This window comes from Pseudonaja textilis, chromosome 2 (genome assembly GCF_049901715.1).
Source record: "Pseudonaja textilis isolate UNSWEBS1 chromosome 2, rPseTex1.2, whole genome shotgun sequence".
NCBI classification, from domain to species: domain Eukaryota; kingdom Metazoa; phylum Chordata; class Lepidosauria; order Squamata; family Elapidae; genus Pseudonaja; species Pseudonaja textilis.
This window is the reverse complement of record NC_141991.1, coordinates 102,067,851-102,083,061: the sequence shown is the minus strand read 5'-3', so window position 1 is coordinate 102,083,061 and position 15,211 is coordinate 102,067,851.

Below are 15,211 nucleotides of genomic sequence, written 5' to 3'. Positions count from 1 at the left end.
GGAGCTTATAGTTATTTAGAGGATATCTGCTTCATAAAGTCTGCTCAGATTTTAAATTATTACAAGTTGTTCAGTAGCAATATAATAGGAATAATTAGAACTACCGTAGCTGGTCTGCAGAAATTTAGGTCACCACTCAGGGGCAGCAAAGAGAATGTTCAGTATGTCTTTGCTCTCATCTAGTGGCTGTCCAGAATGTCCAGATATAATAGCCTTTTGGCAATGGTGTCAACAAATAAGTTACCCAAAGTTAGTGGCATAGTTGATCCAATGTAATGGTATGTTGGAATGGCCTTGGGAGACAGAAGGAAGAGATAAAGATTAGATAACTGTAATGTAAAATATATTTCAGTCCACAAAAGGAGAGGAGGCATGGAAAGCATTTCAGTGAGGCCATCTCTATTTTTCCAAAGAGTAAAAGGAAAGGAGGGGAGGAATACTTTCAGACTTTCAAGAATTTTGTAAATATAATCTTTCAATAAAAATAAAGCTAGTACTCATTGTTGTGCTTCTTGTCTGGACTGTCTTGAAGGGCAATATCCATTCATCCATTTCATCTCTCACCCAAGCATTTCAGATATTCTCTAAAAAGTACAGCATTAAAAGTGGGTCTGATAACTTCTAGAATTGCACTAGGTTGAAATAGCTTTTTTTGTTGTTGTTGCTGTGGGATGGGAGGCCCCATGAAATATTTTGGTTGATGGCAAGTGAAAGGGGGCCTCTGCTCTCTCTCTCTTTCCTATACACATAATTTTACCTGAAGTATTTCTATCAGACATTCACCCAGCCTTCTTTTCATTCTGCACTGGAGAAACTTAGGTTGTTCAAGAAGATAATAAGTTACTAATTTAACTAGACGGGGTTGATTTTATTTGAAATTCTATTTATGTAACCTTTTCTTGTTTTCCCTATATTTTGCTTTTGCAACAAATTGGATTTTTTTAAAACATTAAAAAAACATTTTTAAACATTTTTTTACATTTGGCTTCATTGATTTAATAAATGCATTTCTTATTAAAAACTTACATACTTGCAAGATCACATGCCACCTCTTGTGCTTCAGGATTGGCCCAAAGCATACTATATTTTGCATTTCTCTGCTCTGGGAAGGAAGATCCAGTTACTTTATCTTACTTTCTGGTTTTATAAAGCTGGGCTGCAGAGAGATGTTTTGTAAGAAGACCATATGCATAGGCCTCTTGCAGAAGTCAGAGTGACATCAAAATGATATTGTGCCTGTTGGGATTTTCCAAATGGTGAAAGTATGCAATACTTCACTTGTGTGAAGATATCATAGCACATGCAATGTTACTTCCCCCCACGAGCATCTATTGCTAAGATCTACCCAACAGGACAGATTAGGAGATGAATCTTTTCCACTGGTGGCAATATATCATATTGGGAAACTCTTGGAAGAGAGGGAAAGTCTTGGAAGTAAATTTTTACATTGTCCCTCCCACCCCGGTTTGTAACAAAGGATTCCCACCTCTGTTCCTATTCAGTGCACACTTGGCCAGACATACCATGAACACAGATAAAATACTGAACATTTAATATAGCCTTTCCTTTGTTGCATTTCTTTTAAAAACAACCTTTCCCAGCTGTGTAAAACGGAAACAGCCCTCTATCTACCAAATCCAAATGATCTCGGATGGCTAAAGTTGTTTCTCAGAGGAACTGTAATGGTTTTCTAACCCACAAGGCTTTGCTTCAGACAGATACAGTGACTGTTCTTTCACCCTATTATCTGCCTGGACTTTCAGCAAATGTTATTTGTTTGTCAAAACAGTACCGTCAAAGGGGCCCGTGTTCTCAATTAAAACCTTGACCCTCTTCTAACCTTCTCTGGGAAATGCTCATTAGTGAACTACTCTGCTGCAGGCTGCCGAAAAAGTTGGAGACAGCACTATAAACATGGAGATTCCAAAGCGCTTCACGTAAGACTAAGTAATTTCCCTCTGTGGGAGTCAGAAGAAGCTCATAAGTTTGATCCTAGGATGAGTGCTTTACGAAGTTTAACCCCAGAATTTCAAGGCTGTTCACCTGGGGAAGGGGCTTGCCATCAGAAGGGTGAAAAAATGCCTATAAACAGATCAACAATAAAACAGTGCTTCCTCTTTCCCACTAGTTTATGGAAGACACGAAGGCTGACTAGGGCAAGAAAACAGGCTGTTTGACTCTCTAGCTGATTCCCAGATTAAATGAATATAATGAACTGAACTGTTTCCTTGCACTCATCATCTTTGTATGTGCCTGGCTATTAGCAATTTGCAGAGATGGGCTGAAGACACATGTGCCTGCTATTTGACTCCTGCTATTCTACAAAGAAAAATACATACATGGTGGAACACTCCAGCAGAAGTTCATCTCCCAGGAATTCTTTTCAGTCCTTGACCGCAGAAGCAACGAGACTCCATGGTAACAAGAGACGATGCTTCATACATGCTACTTTCAGATAATGCTCCAGGTCAAAGATCTATTCAGCTGAATGAAGTTCCATTCAAGGGGGGAACCTCTTTTCTTAATCTCTCTCCTAAACTCCCAAGGTTGCTTTCCTCTTCATGCCTCTCTACCTGAGATATGGGATTATTTACCTGTACATTGACACTCTTAAATGCTCTATCATCTGCCAAAAACTTAGATCTGTCTTTCACAGAATCCAGCCCTGACTCAGCTGTTTCCAAAAAGATATTGTAGTCCTATCCTAACAACTTGCAGTTGCTTTTTAGAGCTGAGGCATAAAAGGAACGGTGATAGGGCTTGCCTAATTAGAAAGCTAGATGAATGCAACTTTTTGTTGAGGTAAAATGCAGGCATGTTTTAACATTCTGCTTTTGGTGTGTTAATTTATAACTGTTGCAGATAATTCAAGTTCTGGCTCTTTAAAGAAGTTTTGTTCAACCTTGACAACTTTAAGATATGTGGACATTCAGTCCCAGAATTCCCCAGCCAGCCATATCTGGAAAATGTAAATCTTAACTTGTCTTCTAGCTCATATACAATTTGGAGAAGATGTTTATGTTCCAAGACATTTTATGCCGATAACATACACTAATATCTGCTGGACTTTAATAAAGGTTTCTGATTTAGTTAGGCATTTGTCAGTTAAATCTACATTGTTTAAACATAAAGACATGTTCTTGTTTACCTGTTATATCATGGTCCTAAATATCATCAGGAAGAAGAAGAATTGATTAGGCATTCACATAATTTCTTGTTCTTCCTTGGTTTCCAGAATATACTCTCTCCAAGTGTGTTCAGTATTTTTTTTCTCCTGGCATTTCCTTTTGATGAACTACTCCCCTCCTCTCCATATTTTAGGCCTTTAGTTTGGTCCTGCCCTTTTCCCTGCAGCACCAGAGAAACAGTTAGCCTCCAGACTTGAATAACAGCAAGCTTTTGCTTAGGAAACACACTATGAAATTGTATGACTCCTAGGAAGAAGCAGTTACTGCATGTACCCCACTTTTGGGGATTTCTTTTTCAACATAACTTTGTACTGTTGTTTTTACACCCATTTTTCTGCTAATATTTTTGGCCTAATAAAATGTAATAATGCTAAAACAAAAATTAAGCAACTCTAGGGGGGCACTCAGTTTCCTTAGAATGATGCTATAATGCAATGAACCAATTTAAAACTCTTCTGCTTATCAAACACCTCGTTTTGTTTCCTTTACAGTTGTGTAAACCTTAATAGCCCAAAGTGTTCCTGTGTGGAGTATAATGCTGAAAGAGATCATCCTGGATCTATACCTTTTACTTTTTGCTAATCTGTTTCTAATTTACATAGAATGTGATTCAAAGCAGAACTCTGCACCTTGGGCTCCATTCCATAGCAGGCCACAGTTCAAATGTCATGTCTCAAGACTGAAACAAGGGCCTCTCTTTTTCTGTAAAACTATGAGGATCAGATTCAAGCAGTTTCAGTCTTCAGTTAAGTTTTGAATTTAGCAATGCCTTTATTCTTGTTGTCTATAAACAGACTGCATTTTTAAGTGAGTCCCCTCCCACTTAACACTTAGACAAGAGTAACTGGACTCCACTTGTTGCTCAGAATTTCTTTCCCACTTGTAAGATCCCTGACTTTCTTACTACTTTTCCAGATTCTCTTTTTTGTTTATTTGGTGGCTGAGAAGGGGGTAATCTTAAGGGTAGAAATAAATTTGACATCAAAACTGCTTTGTTTTCATTGGATTGTCGAGAAATATAAGAGATTGGCCTCAGCAAGCCTTGGGAGCTGTTTATAAAATTTTTATCTAAAAAATTATCCAGTTTTGAATAGCTAAGAAAACGTATGTTCATCTCCTCTTTATCCAATATGCACCCCTTTCCTTCAGTATGTTCTGGTTACACCCTATATAAACTGTACCCAAACTGTTAGACACGCTCTTTCAAAGAAAGAAGCTGTTGTAGCCTATAGATAAACACATAAAAGTAGCTCACAAACTAGTTTTGACTTTGATATTATATCCCCAGTGCTCGCTTCGGCAGCACATATACTAAAAAAGATATTATATCCCCATTGACATATTGCTGTCGAGGGGAAATGTAGGATGCAAAAAAAGGATGTGCTCATACCACTTCAGAGCTGATAAAGACATGGGCTTGGTAGAGCTCATCTAATTCACTTTCTCAGAAGATCTTATTGGATGAGGAATAAAGTACAATCATATACCAACCCATTTTTTCTCTCCTCCGCCCCATAATACGAAGCATTCTTTTAGCAGAACAATAAAGGAAACTGTGATGTCTAGAACAACACAAAGAAACAGAAGATTCCAATCAGGGAAAAATGTTCATATGCTTCAGCGACTGTCAGTGGTGAATTTGGAGCTTGGGATGGAGCCAAAATTGTAATTGAATGTAGTCCAGATTCCAGGATGGAGGAGGAGTATTTTTTCCTTGTTTTCAAGACTTTAAAAACAGTAACAGCATCATTTCTTCTCTTGGCAAGTTTATTCTCTTCCTCCCCCCAAACAAAAGATAAAATGGTTGATTCCAGAGGAACAAGAGACAAATTGGTTCAGATAGATTTTGTGAAAAAAAAGAGTAAAGGTGGTTCCTTTCTAATAATCTCCAGAATGTATGCTTTATAGCGGTGATAGCAGTGGTAGAATTCAATTTTTTTTACTACTGGTTCTGTGGGCATGACTTGGTGGGTGTTGCAGGAGAAGGATACTGTTAAATCTCCAGTCAGAGGTGGTATTTACTGGTTCTCCAAACTATTCAAAATTTCCGCTACCAGTTCTCCAGAACTGGTCAGAATCTGCTGAATACTACCTCTGGGTGATAGCATGCTCTGTTTTTAAGTGAGGAACAATAAAGAATTGTAACATTCACAATGTTTCTTTCTTGATTTTTGGAACCTGACAAAAGTTGAGGAAATAAGCCTAAAGTAAAAAAAGGAAAAGGTTGGTTTCCAACTCAAGGGTCTTACCAGTTTTAGCAAACCCAGAGAAATAAGCTATATGTCAGATTCAGCTTGTTAAAAAGGGGAAAGAAAGGAACAAAACAAAGCTGGTAATAAAACAAATATATAAAGACACTCTACTCCAGAGTTGTCAAACTCATGGCCCATGGGCCGGATGCGTCATAAGCTGGCTATGCCCACACCCATTTTAGCTAAGGGTTAGTTGTGATACATCACATGACACTGCTGTGATAACACAAGTTTGACACCCCTGTTCTATCTGTATATGCTTCTTTGCTTCTAATAGAAAATAATATATCTAGCTGAGAATTGAACTGTGGAGTCCTTGGTACTCTCTAAGCACCAAGCTCAAAGTGGACCAAGGATTCCCATTCTTTGCTTTCCTATGCCTAACAACGATGGATGGGAGTATTAACAGGTTACTGGGAGAGACCTAACCCCCTGTGTCCTTGAAGCAAAATTCAGAAACCCTTATGTAAACAAAAAGGACAGAAGCATTAAAATGGTAAGGACAGCACCAGCTCCAGTGTTTCTCTTTATTGAGGTAAGCAGTCAGAAGAGCATGTTTACTGCCAGCATACCATTTCATCAACTCTACAACTGCAGGATAGCATGTTAATGAGAGTTGTTGACTGTTGGAGACCAGCATTTTGTAGAGTTAACCTTTTAAAGAACTGCTTATGGCCAACAGCCGAAGAGAAGAGACTTAACCCTTTGACCTTTTTTGAGGGGGGAGAATAAACTTGCCAAGTGAAGAAATGGTGCTGCTGTTATTGATGATTTTACAATCTTGAAAACAAGGAAAAATATTCCACATAGACATTCAGCAAAACTATACCCAAGAATTGATTAGAAAAGTATAGTGTGGTTGTTTTATTGCATTGTGACTTTCAGACAGATGTTTAAAGGGAAGGATCAGCCTATTGAGAAAATTTTGGTGGGTAGGTGCAGGATAGGTGCAGGGTGATGATGAACCTTGGCTGGCTACATTCTGTCCACATGATTATTTTTGCATGTATATGTCAAGTTAACTGAAGAATTAAGAAATATAGTTTGCTGTAATTGTGGAGACTCTTTGCATGACCATCTTGGCAGCTTGGGTCATCTGAAAGGGCAAATGGCCAAGGCCTTGTTTCAGAGAGCATACAGGGAACAAAATATAAATGTCCTTACGGCAGGTGCAGCTGGATTGCCTGTCATTTAAGCACCTCTGCAATCGTCAATTGTGCATAAATATAAAGCTGTATGGCATAGAGAGGAGCTCCATACATCAGATCTGCCCTAGATAGTATAAAGGTCAACTTCAAATAATTCCATGGGTTGTTATAAATTTATTGTGGATTACTTATTCTTTTTATCATCCATCCTATTGATTTTATGGTTCTGAAGTTTATGATAGTTTCCAAGACCAACTTAAGGGACACCTACTAGTGTGGTTTTCCAAAACAGAAAAATGCAATACTGTGTCTAGCTTTCTATTAATGCATAATTAGCTGAAGCTGGACACATCTGGATGTAAATTCCAAATAATCTTCAAGGGCTGTCCAAGGTAGTGTACATTGCAGCCATCCATTTGTGAGGTGACTAGAGTTTGTGTGACCATCTCAGGGAATTGGGGGAGGGGGGGAGGCAGATTTTTTTAACAAACTGACTGGCATTCAAAAACGCAGCTGGAGCCCAGGGCCCTTTAGAATCTAATAAACTAGATTCAGAGGTGAGTACAGAGAGCTAGATGATGGGACAACTCTCAGACAGAAGCCTGAGTGTCCCTGAATGCAGGCTACCCTCAGATTCCCACTATATCCATCCTGCCCATCACGACCTTGATGATATTGCCTTCCCTGTCTTCTCCCCACAATTCCCCCCAAACCACCTGGACTGCTCCTGCTTTAAATCACAAGACAGCTAGCCAGCTATGGTTTCTAGTTGCTGTGGCAAACCAAACAAGCCCTACGAAATTGCTGCCATCTTGCTGCCCTTTCTGCCCACTGCCATCCAGTTAAAATTGCAATTGGTTGGCTTTCTAACAAAACTCAGATCTGGCAGAAAGGCTTTAACAGGTTGTCTGCGGAGATTCTCAGCCATCCAGATCACGGTTGTCCCAAAGATGCTTTTTTCAAGAGATAACTGGACTTTCCATTTTTTCTTTGAAGATGTTTCGCTTCTCATCCAAGAAGCTTCTTGAAAAAGCATCTTTAGGGTTTTACTAGGTTGGTGCCAAGGCTAAAAGAGCAACAAGCCTGATAACTACAGATCTCCAGTTGGAGTAAATAGACTCTGATTTTGTTCCATTGATCCAGTTCCTCCTGCCCACCTTCTTACCAGTAAGCAGACTAGGAATCCAAAACCATCATTTTTGATCTTAGGCAAATCTCCAACCCAGTCTGGGCAAATTTAAGGGGTGGAACCAGAGGTGGTATTCAGCCAGTTCTGACAGGTTCTGGAGAAATTTTAACAGAAATTAGCAGAAATTTTGAGTAGTTTGAAGAACTGGTAAATACCATCTCATCTATTTGCTGCCTCCCAAGCCCCAGATGATCAGCTGTGTCTTTGTCTGTTGCCCTGCACAGGAGAATGGAGCTGGAAAACAGGTTAGTGGGGTGGGGAGGGAATGGGATTTTGCAGTAACCTTCCTCAAGGAGTTGGTGGAAATGGGGATTTTACAGTATCCTTCTCTTGCTATGTCCACAAAGCCACGCCCACAAAGCCACGCCTCACCCACCAAGCCACACCCACAGAACCATAGTAAAAAAATTGAATACCACCACTGGGTGGAACTGTTGCTGAATCTAATATTTATATGCTGAATTGTGCAAAATGGCTAATTAGACTTACTTCCCCCTTTTGTAGTACACTGAGACTGGGAGCTGCATAAAAGTAACCCCTCAGGAATAGCCAGAGGTTCAGAATTTGCCATGCTAATGCTCAGAACCTTTTGCGCAAATAAACCTGTATTCTCCTACTCTTCGTGGTCTTGTGTCCTGATCTGGAAACAGGATCTACTGCAACATTTATGGTGATTCCGCCGGAACACAAGAGGCCCTGAGGCCCGCTGGAGGGTCCACCCCAGGTGCCAGTGCTTCGGTGAGTTGAAGGGAACATCCCAGGTGCCATCAATCTTTTGAATCCGAGGGACTTCCCGATACTGCTGGGTTCTGGCAACGGCAGTTGATACCTCCAAGAACCACTGGTAAAGGGTAAGGAGACCAGGACATTTTCCAGCCATCCAGTGGAGAAGGAACATGCCTGAAAGCAAGTATTGGACTTGAGAAGCAATCCCTCCCTGTAAGCAGGGACGGAGGAGAGGACTGATCACCCTCTCTTAAGCAAAGGTGGGAGGAGTTGTCTGGAATGGTTGTGGTGAGCGGCTACTGCAGTTCCCATTGGTGACTGTGAGTGTCCAGCACCGTGGGCCGGTAGGAGGCGAGTGGTGTCCACAGTTGTCATCGGAGACCGTGTGTACCCGGCTCCCTGGGTTGGATGTGCGTGTGTGGAAATCCCTGGTGTTACCAAAAGAGGAAGGATCCCATACCTTCTTCTAAACCCTCTTCCCAATTGTCTTGTCTGGTGACCTGGGTGGCTCATGAGAGGTGGAGAAAGTGTGCCCCTAACCCCATTGGGTTGTATGCTAAAACCTTTTAAGGAAGTATATGAATCTCAGGACTATGGTCTTAAGTGGAGTAGACATAAACTGCAGGTGTTTTATGAGGGAGAATGGCCAACATTTGGAGGTTACAGGGAAGAATTTGAAAGAACCCCCCTGAACTGAAACCAACCGGGTTCAGATCACCTCCCAGAGGTGGCTAAACGTAGGAGGCAAACCTATTACCTTCCTAGTAGATACTGGAGCCACAAGGTCAGTCCTAACCCAGCCCCTAACACAGGCCTCCCCCCACACTATTAACATCCAGGGGGTAACAGGAAGTATTTTACAGCGCCCTTTTTGGAGCCCCTCGTTTGCACAACTAAAGGACAAACCATAACACATCAATTTCTGTATATGTCAGACTGTCCTATCCCACTCCTGGGGAGGGATTTGTTGTGCAAACTTCGAGCTCAGATCTCCTTTGAAGAGGATGGATCAATGACACTGGGATATGGGAAGATAAACATAACAATACCCAGAGAAGAAGAGTGGAGGCTCATGGTGGCCAGGGACAAGGGACGGGGAGATGAGGTTGAATGGAAGCAATTCAATGTTCCACATTTGTGGGCTGAGGATAACCACCCCCCCAGGCTTTGCCAGTCACCACCTTCCGATCATAGTGGAAGAGCTATGTGGATGATCTGTTGGTTACTGGCCACACAAAAGATAATTGCTGGAAAAACACGAGTTGTTATTTCTATTGCAAGACCTGGGATATAAGGCCTCTAAGAAAAAAGCACAGTTGGTTTTAGAAAAGGTCCGATATTTGGGCTATGATATAGAACAGAGGAAACGTACCTTAGATCATGAACGTAAAGAGGCTATATGTCAGCTCCCAACTCCTAACAACAGGAGAGATTTGAGAGGGTTTTTGGGTGCCGCTGGTTTTTGTCGAATCTGGATCCCGAATTTCAGTCTAATTGCCAAGCTGCTTTATGAAGCTACCAAAGGACAGGATAAGGAGCCGCTACAGTGGGGAACACAGGAAGCAACTAGTTTCCAATTGCTCAATCAGGCACTGTTGCAAGCCCCCAGTTTAGGCCTCCCAGATTTGGATAAACCATTTCAATTATTTGTAGATACTAAACAGAATGTAGCAGTGAGTGTCCTCACCCGGAAAATGGGAACATGGCATTGCCCTGTAGCTTATCTCTCTAAACAGCTGGATAATGTTGCAAATGGATGGCCTGCGTGCCTTAAGGCTGTGGCTTTGGCTACTGTCTTAACTCATGAAGCAAGTAAACTGACTTTTGGACAAGAACTTGACATTTATACTCCATATGCCCTTAAAGTAGTTCTGGAAACGAAGGGCCATTTGTGGCTAACCAACCCTCGAATGCTGAAGTACCAAGGCTTAATCACTCATAACCCTATGATTAATATTATACAATCCACTGCATTAAATCCTGCTACATTATTGCCTGAACCAAACTCAGCAACCATTCACGAATGTATCCACACAATAGTGGAAACATATGCCAGCCGCCCTGACATTCCTTCTCTGAATTACACCCTATATACGGACGGTACCAGCTTCGTACAGGAAGGAATTAGAGAAGGCAGGGTATGCAGTGGTGACTTTGGATGATGTTTGGGAAGCAGAACCCCTCCCTTCAGGCACGAGTGCGCAGTTAGCTGAATTGCATGCATTAACTAGAGCTTTAGAGCTGGCAAAAGGCAAATGTATCAACATATATACAGACTCTAAATATGTTTTCCTCACAGTCCAAGTCCATGGTGCCTTATATAAGGAAAGAGGACTTATCACTGAAGAAGGCAAGGATATTAAGTATGGCCCCCAAATACTATACCTCCTAGAAAGTTCATGGGCCCCACAGAAGGTTGCAGTTATACACTGCTGAGGACATCAAAAAGTGGCCTCTGATATACAAAAAGGCAATGATAAAGCAGATAGAATGGCATGAAAGGTGGCTCAAAGGACTTCAACAATACAAGCACAATGCCTTACTGTATGGACACCACACAAACACCACCAACCACATTACTCCCAGGAAGACATGAACCAAATTGAAGCATTTGAGGCTCAACTGGAAAGAGGCTGGTGGATCCTACCAGACAACTGGGTTTTCGTGCCAGGGCATATGGCTTGGGACATAGTACAGTAAGTACACAAGCAGCTGCACCTAGGAAAAACGGCTTTAGCAAAGGCTTTGCAAAGGGAAGTTTATATTAACAAAATACGCAGCATTGCAGCAAACGTCTGTGCCAGGTGTGAAATTTGTGCAGCAAATAACCCTAGACAAGGGCCCCAACCTCCACTGGACCATCAACCAAGGGGCAATTACCCGTTTGATTCTCTGATGATTGACTTCACAGACATGCCCCACTCTGGCCACTGCAATGCACTGCTAGTCATTGTATGTACTTACACAGGATGGCCTGAGTGTATCCCTACCCACACAAAGAAGGCTACTGAAGTTGCCAGGGCACTGCTCCACATCATAATCCCCAGATATGGCCTGCCTTCTAGAATTTCATCAGACAATGGTCCTGAGTTTATCCACAAGGCCACTCAGCAATTAGCTAAGATATTGGGTATCACTTGGAAACTCCATTGTAGCTTCCATGCCCCCTCTGGAGGCAAGGTTGAGAGAATTAATAGAACTATTAAGGAAAAATTGGGCAAAATATGTCAGGAAACCCACCTTAAATGGCCAGATGCTTTGAGTTTGGCTATGGTTGCTGTCAGGTGTGCTCCTCAGAAAGGTGTCTCATTTTCACTATTTGAGTTATTGTATGGTCAGGTCCCCAATCTACTTCGTCTAAATATTCACAATACTATACAAATTTCTGATACAGTTAGAATACAGCAATTACAAGCTCTTAGTACAACAGTCCAAAGATTGCAACAATATGTATTAACCTGTAAACCCCATGTCCTAGTGACCTCCCCTCATAACATACATCCAGGACAGGAGGTATGGGTTAAAAATTGGAAAAGGGAAGTATTGAGCCCAAAGGGCCATATACTGTTGTTATGTGTTCTCCCCTTGCTGTTAAGATAGCTGAAATAAAACCGTGGATTCACTGGTCTTGAGTTAAGTTGGCTGCACCTACCCAGTGGAAAGTAGAATCCCACCCGACTCATCCATTAAAGGTAACTCTCCGAAGGACTACGTGGGATATCTCCCCTTTTGGTGACATGCCGGAAACTGTCCCTCTACAAACAGATGAAGAGGAACAGACCCCTGCAGGTGTTACCCCGGAAGCTAACACCCGACACACGGGTCTCCCCTGGAAACTCCAATCGCAAGTCAAGCATACCTAAGGATTGGAATTCTTTAGAAAGGGAGGAATTGGTGGTGATGGGAGACATACCCCATTGCAATATGGAGGCTAATCAAAGGATGCGGGAGACCACATGCATCCACAGAGGCCTTATGCCCTCCATCTGGATTGTAACCATCCTGTTAGTAATAAGTGTTGTCCTTAACTTCATGTACTTATATGAGCTGTTAGTGGCTAAAAAGGGAAGTACAAACAAAGAAATACCCCTTGATAAGGATGCAGTTGATGAGTGGTATTCACCAGACCCCATTGACCTGGAGGAACCCCAGGATCTGGAGGAAGACCAGGATAAGGGAAGGGAAACCAGGCCATGTGACATGTGCTTTAGGGTACTACCCACAGGCAGGCATTTTACCTATAGCATAACCAGGTTTCCATAGTGGCACTCATTGGAATGATAGCAGCAGGATGTGTTATTCTACCATGTATTCTCCCCATCTTTGTGCGAGTGATCTCTAACAGTCTTTCATGCTGGTAGAAAAGAAGGCTGCAGACAAGGCTATGTTTTTGTGGGAATATGAGAAATTAAACACAGTGGAAGATATCACCCCCATCTATGAAACTCCACAGTAATCTAGGGATTTAAGTGCAGTTTCAAAGGGGGGAATGAAGCAGAATGGAAAGTTACCAGAAAATCATTCTTATAATTAGCAGAAGTTTCTTAGCTTATATCAAAAATATTATAGAAGTTGCTTAATATGATATTGTGAAAACCAGAAAATTGCTGAATCTAAGTCTAAGAATAATGACTAGATATGTTCTTGTAAACAGCTAAATGGCAAGGGTGGCAAGGGTGGGTATGGAAAATAACAGATGGTGTAAGATAAGTATTTATATGCTGAATTGTGCAAAATGGCTAATTAGACTTACTTCCCCCTTTTGTAGTACACTGAGACTGGGAGCTGCATAAAAGTAACCCCTCAGGAATAGCCGGGGGTTTAGAATTTGCCATGCTAATGCTCTGAACCTTTTGCGCAAATAAACCTGTATTCTCCTACTCTTCGTGGTCTTGTGTCCTGATCTGGAAACAGGATCTGCTGCAACAATACTATCCCACAAACCTTATCATATCTAGCTGAGAAGGATACGGAGCAGCAAATCTCCCCTTCACAAATCATACATTCCCACATTTTCCACATCAACCTCTACCCTCACTCCTTGGCCCACCAGATCTCCAGACCATACCAGTCCCCACTGGAATCACAACTTCTGTCTGTGGCAATGCTTGTTTCCCATGAACTTGATCTGTCTTCAATATGAGTGCTGTAAGATTTTAGTAACATCTGGATCAGTGGTGGTATTCACTTTTGTTTACTACCGATTCTGTGGGCATGGCTTAGTGGTGGGGCAGGGGAACGATATTGTAAAATCTCCATTTCCATCCTTCTCCAGGGGAAGGATACTGTAAAATCCCCATTCCCTCCCCACCCCACTAGCCTACTTTCTAGCTTCGTTCTCCTTTGTAGGGCAACAAAAAAAGACCCAGCTAATCAGCTGGGACTCGGGAGACAGCAAATAGATGAGGGTGGGGCCAACCAGAGGTGGTATTTACCAGTTCTGTGAACTACTCAAAATTTCCTCTCCTGATTCTCCAGAACCTGTCAGAATTGGCTGAACACTACCTCTGATCTGGATGTAGGTGTTATATAGGTAGTCTTTACTACCATTCATTTAGTGACAGTTTGAAGTTGCAAGAGCATTGCAAAGCTGACCATTTTCACATTTGCAACCATTCCAGCATCTCCAGGGTTATGTGATCAAAATTCAAACACTTGGAAACTGACTCATATATATGATGGTTGCAGTGTCCCTGGGTCATGTGATCACATTTTGCACCCTTCTGATAAGCAAAGTCAATGGTGAATCCAGATTCACTTTACAACCATGTTACTAATTTAACAGCTGCAATGATTCACTTAAAACTGCGGCAAGGAAGAGCATAAAATGGGTCAAAACTCATTTAACAACTGTCTTACTTAGCAACAGAAATTTTGGACTCAATTGTGGTAATAAGGTAAGGACTACCCATAAAAGCCTTTATTCGCAATTCACAATTGAGCAACAGCTTCTGGTTATGATGATTAGCTGTAGCCTCCTTCATTCATCCTTCCAAATTTACACTTCACATACTCCATATATTGTTAGATTACGATTTCAAGGCTGACAATCTTAGTATCAATCAGTCTTATTTAGCCTGACTGTGGGGATGAAAAGAAAGCATACCAAGTGGCTGGTAGAACACACTCACAGGTAAATGAGGAAAAAATTGGCCTGATCTCTTCATTGGAATGTTAAAAAAAAAAGACTTGAAATCAAGGTTGTTGTGGTCTTTCTTATTCCATTGAATGTCATGCCAGCAGTCAGTTGGTGCATTTATAGTACTTGGATGGTGCATTAATACCCACAGGCTGAACTGAACGCCTGTCTAGGTCATAGCTTTTTAATCCAACCCTGTCTCTTTTAATCCCATCCTGTTTGCATGTTGTTGCTGTTGTGTTTATAGTTTTCAGAGTAACCAGATGCTCAAGGAAAAAAGGGAGTTGCATGGATGCAAAAATATCTAAGCAAATTAAATAGGTTTGTCCCAGAAAATGCATATCGTTATTGCAAGTTGCACTTATTTCCCTAAAATACATTGTTTTTATGGTTTTTATCTGTAAACTACCCAGAGTCACTTAGGTGAGATGGGCAATGTAGAAATTTGATAAATAAATAAATGAAATGGAAAAACTGCCCTTTTGGAGACTCCAGTAGTCTTGGCCTAATTAATCTGGGAAGATTAATTTAGGCAAGGGAAAAAAAAACACAAATGCACAGGTATAGTA